Below are 5,196 nucleotides of genomic sequence, written 5' to 3' on the forward strand. Positions count from 1 at the left end.
CGGAACACTTCCGTTTCGCATATTTTAGTCGCACTTAACCTAAAAATTATTCTATATTGAAAAACTTTTTTCTTCGAAATTTACAGTCAGCTGAAAAATTATCATTGTGGTCACACATTTACTAAAAACGGTGGCAGTAAAATCGAAAGATATTTAAACTAAACTCAGCGGTACGACAGCTGATAAAGGCCTACAGTGCCCATCTCAGTTTTCCTGATCTTGGGCTCTGGGGGTTCCAGGTTTTTGTCCCCAAGCATGCTTGGTACTCGTTTTATCAACCCAATGAAGGGATGAAAGGCAGAACCATCTTTACCCGGTCCAAGGATCGAACCCAGGACCTGTAGCACGAAACCATGAACCTCTCCCACTCAGCCACTGGTTTCGAAAGTTATTTACATCTCAAAGCCAATCATTCATATATATATATATATATATATATATACACTGGTTATCATANCCACGGATGAGGAAAAATAATTGTCGAAATAACGAAATATATCTCCAAGCTTGTTGGACTGGGGTCACTGCATTGGGAGGCGAGCGCTGTGTTCCCTAAGACACCACGGATGAGGAAAAATAATTGTCGAAATAACGAAATATATCTCCAAGCTTGTTGGACTGGGGTCACTGCATTGGGAGGCGAGCGCTGTGTTCCCTAAGACACCACGGATGAGGAAAAATAATTGTCGAAATAACGAAATATATCTCCAAGCTTGTTGGACTGGGGTCACTGCATTGGGAGGCGAGCGCTGTGTTCCCTAAGACACCACGGATGAGGAAAAATAATTGTCGAAATAACGAAATATATCTCCAAGCTTGTTGGACTGGGGTCACTGCATTGGGAGGCGAGCGCTGTGTTCCCTAAGACACCACGGATGAGGAAAAATAATTGTCGAAATAACGAAATATATCTCCAAGCTTGTTGGACTGGGGTCACTGCATTGGGAGGCGAGCGCTGTGTTCCCTAAGACACCACGGATGAGGAAAAATAATTGTCGAAATAACGAAATATATCTCCAAGCTTGTTGGACTGGGGTCACTGCATTGGGAGGCGAGCGCTGTGTTCCCTAAGACACCACGGATGAGGAAAAATAATTGTCGAAATAACGAAATATATCTCCAAGCTTGTTGGACTGGGGTCACTGCATTGGGAGGCGAGCGCTGTGTTCCCTAAGACACCACGGATGAGGAAAAATAATTGTCGAAATAACGAAATATATCTCCAAGCTTGTTGGACTGGGGTCACTGCATTGGGAGGCGAGCGCTGTGTTCCCTAAGACACCACGGATGAGGAAAAATAATTGTCGAAATAACGAAATATATCTCCAAGCTTGTTGGACTGGGGTCACTGCATTGGGAGGCGAGCGCTGTGTTCCCTAAGACACCACGGATGAGGAAAAATAATTGTCGAAATAACGAAATATATCTCCAAGCTTGTTGGACTGGGGTCACTGCATTGGGAGGCGAGCGCTGTGTTCCCTAAGACACCACGGATGAGGAAAAATAATTGTCGAAATAACGAAATATATCTCCAAGCTTGTTGGACTGGGGTCACTGCATTGGGAGGCGAGCGCTGTGTTCCCTAAGACACCACGGATGAGGAAAAATAATTGTCGAAATAACGAAATATATCTCCAAGCTTGTTGGACTGGGGTCACTGCATTGGGAGGCGAGCGCTGTGTTCCCTAAGACACCACGGATGAGGAAAAATAATTGTCGAAATAACGAAATATATCTCCAAGCTTGTTGGACTGGGGTCACTGCATTGGGAGGCGAGCGCTGTGTTCCCTAAGACACCACGGATGAGGAAAAATAATTGTCGAAATAACGAAATATATCTCCAAGCTTGTTGGACTGGGGTCACTGCATTGGGAGGCGAGCGCTGTGTTCCCTAAGACACCACGGATGAGGAAAAATAATTGTCGAAATAACGAAATATATCTCCAAGCTTGTTGGACTGGGGTCACTGCATTGGGAGGCGAGCGCTGTGTTCCCTAAGACACCACGGATGAGGAAAAATAATTGTCGAAATAACGAAATATATCTCCAAGCTTGTTGGACTGGGGTCACTGCATTGGGAGGCGAGCGCTGTGTTCCCTAAGACACCACGGATGAGGAAAAATAATTGTCGAAATAACGAAATATATCTCCAAGCTTGTTGGACTGGGGTCACTGCATTGGGAGGCGAGCGCTGTGTTCCCTAAGACACCACGGATGAGGAAAAATAATTGTCGAAATAACGAAATATATCTCCAAGCTTGTTGGACTGGGGTCACTGCATTGGGAGGCGAGCGCTGTGTTCCCTAAGACACCACGGATGAGGAAAAATAATTGTCGAAATAACGAAATATATCTCCAAGCTTGTTGGACTGGGGTCACTGCATTGGGAGGCGAGCGCTGTGTTCCCTAAGACACCACGGATGAGGAAAAATAATTGTCGAAATAACGAAATATATCTCCAAGCTTGTTGGACTGGGGTCACTGCATTGGGAGGCGAGCGCTGTGTTCCCTAAGACACCACGGATGAGGAAAAATAATTGTCGAAATAACGAAATATATCTCCAAGCTTGTTGGACTGGGGTCACTGCATTGGGAGGCGAGCGCTGTGTTCCCTAAGACACCACGGATGAGGAAAAATAATTGTCGAAATAACGAAATATATCTCCAAGCTTGTTGGACTGGGGTCACTGCATTGGGAGGCGAGCGCTGTGTTCCCTAAGACACCACGGATGAGGAAAAATAATTGTCGAAATAACGAAATATATCTCCAAGCTTGTTGGACTGGGGTCACTGCATTGGGAGGCGAGCGCTGTGTTCCCTAAGACACCACGGATGAGGAAAAATAATTGTCGAAATAACGAAATATATCTCCAAGCTTGTTGGACTGGGGTCACTGCATTGGGAGGCGAGCGCTGTGTTCCCTAAGACACCACGGATGAGGAAAAATAATTGTCGAAATAACGAAATATATCTCCAAGCTTGTTGGACTGGGGTCACTGCATTGGGAGGCGAGCGCTGTGTTCCCTAAGACACCACGGATGAGGAAAAATAATTGTCGAAATAACGAAATATATCTCCAAGCTTGTTGGACTGGGGTCACTGCATTGGGAGGCGAGCGCTGTGTTCCCTAAGACACCACGGATGAGGAAAAATAATTGTCAAAATAACGAAATATATCTCAAAGGTTGTTGAAACATCTAAATCAGATTTTTATATTTAAACGTGTGAATCAGAACAAATGCTAACATTTTTGAATAAATAATGAGTTGAGATAAATTTTAACACTGTTTAATATAACGGCAAGAAATGGAAATGAACAATTTTAGTATTACCCGTTGTAGTTGCATATAGTGAATGCTGGTAGTTCTGTATCAGGATCATTTGTCACTTTCAGGTCAACAACAGTTTCATGCCTCCAGTAAATGTCCATAAACTTCAGTGACTGGTATATGAAACCGCTCAAGCTCACTATAAACACAACACTACGTATTACTTTCTTCGAAAAGGTACCAGCAGTACATATCTCTGGAACTCCGGTAATCAAGGAACCCTTAAGAACATGGAGAAAGAAGTTAGCGAATTGACTTTTCTCCTTTACCTTCATTCTGAAAGAAAACAGTTAAAAAGTTGTAGTACTAAAGGATCAGAAGGACAAAAAAAGAAAACAAAATGTTCTTATGACTTAATTGAACCACACAAATAAATATTTCACAAATTTCCCCAAACTGTGCTGAATTACAACACAATGCTTGAAGAAACCTCATAGCTTACTCGAAACCGTGGAGATTTGCACCAAAAACGCAGCCTTAAGCGATTTAAAAATTTAGCTTATCTTATAAGCCCTTCGATCTTATTGCTTACACGTAAACTATATTTATTTTTTTCCATAAACGCTTTCTTAAACAAGTTGAAAATTCTGTTTATCTTAATATTTTCCAAACCCCTCCTTTTTGATTGCTCGTAAATTATCGTGTTTAACATCAAATGCTCTATTGAACAATGTGAAATTTTGAACTTATAGTTATTAATTAGTTTATCGTTATTGTTAGCTCATCGTTTATTTATTAGTTATATAGCCCCAAGCAATTCATTTTTATTGCTTACTTGAAAAATGTGATATTTTTTAAAATCAAAAAGGGTCTCTTGGACAATTTGAAAGTTCAGCTTGTCTTTATATTGTCCAGGTCTTTTAAAAAAAACTGTTTCACCAAAAAACCTGACTTGAACAATTTGAAAATTCAGCTTCACATTTTGTGAAAGCTCTTAAATCTTTATATTTATTCGGTAGTTAAGGTGTATTTCACCGACAAAAAAGCTTCTTGGATGGTTTGAAAAATTAGTTTATCACTATATAACTATGTTAGTTCAATTTTATTACTAACTCTGAAATTGTGACGTTTAACCTCAAAAACGCACTCATTACGGAAAATTAAAAATATAACTTTTTCTAATATTATCCCAATATAATAGAGAATAATTAAATAATTTGAAGTTTGAAATGATATTGAGAAAGTAATATTATTTGAACTAACTTACTTCCCTTGTTCTCCATTACCGCACATCTTCGCAAAATTTTCAGTGAATAATACACATAAATATAATATAGATGTGAAGATTCAAACTTTTGTTATCAAAAGTAAAAATGAAAAACAAATCAGAAATTTAGTAGCTAAGGCAAATAAATATAATACTGCTGAATAATAAAACCGAGATGAACAAATAGCATTGGTTGACGATCCATTTTTACACATTAAACTTTTTTGTAAATGAAAATCGAATAACTTAACATATGAATTGAATAGGATTCAATCTTCTCAAAGAAACGGAATTTAGAATTTAATTTATGAACCCCAATAATGCTGCTCTTTGAAATGAATAATCTCTGTCAACAATATAATACTAAATTGATCTTACTCACGAAGGCAATGAATACAACAATAACTCCCGCTTTTATATTATACAAGTCTGTTTTTTGCTACTTTTGCTTTTGTCTCTTATCTGTTTACGACATGGGTGACTAACACGCAGCACGCTAAGTTTTTTTTCTTTTTTTTTTTAATTTCAAAAAAATTTATTTAAGAACTTTTTAAAACTTCTTTCGTGAAAAATAACTATAACTTCTCAAGTGATATTCCATTTTAGAAATTTGTACCTCAATGTAATTTTTTAAACTGTTTTTTGGTACAAGTACTTGAT

At 39.0% G+C, this 5,196-nt stretch overlaps 1 long non-coding RNA gene across 1 annotated transcript; it reads right to left on the minus strand.

The window, feature by feature from the left end:
* Positions 1–4,916, minus strand: LOC107438629 (uncharacterized). Its single transcript, XR_011636909.1, has 3 exons — positions 4,537–4,916; positions 3,333–3,605; positions 1–39 (listed from the first exon to the last, which is right to left on the minus strand). It is a non-coding gene; the product is annotated as an uncharacterized lncRNA (long non-coding RNA).
* Positions 4,917–5,196: the final 280 nt, after the last annotated feature.

Source organism: Parasteatoda tepidariorum, chromosome 6 (genome assembly GCF_043381705.1).
Source record: "Parasteatoda tepidariorum isolate YZ-2023 chromosome 6, CAS_Ptep_4.0, whole genome shotgun sequence".
Classification (NCBI taxonomy): Eukaryota; Metazoa; Arthropoda; class Arachnida; order Araneae; family Theridiidae; genus Parasteatoda; species Parasteatoda tepidariorum.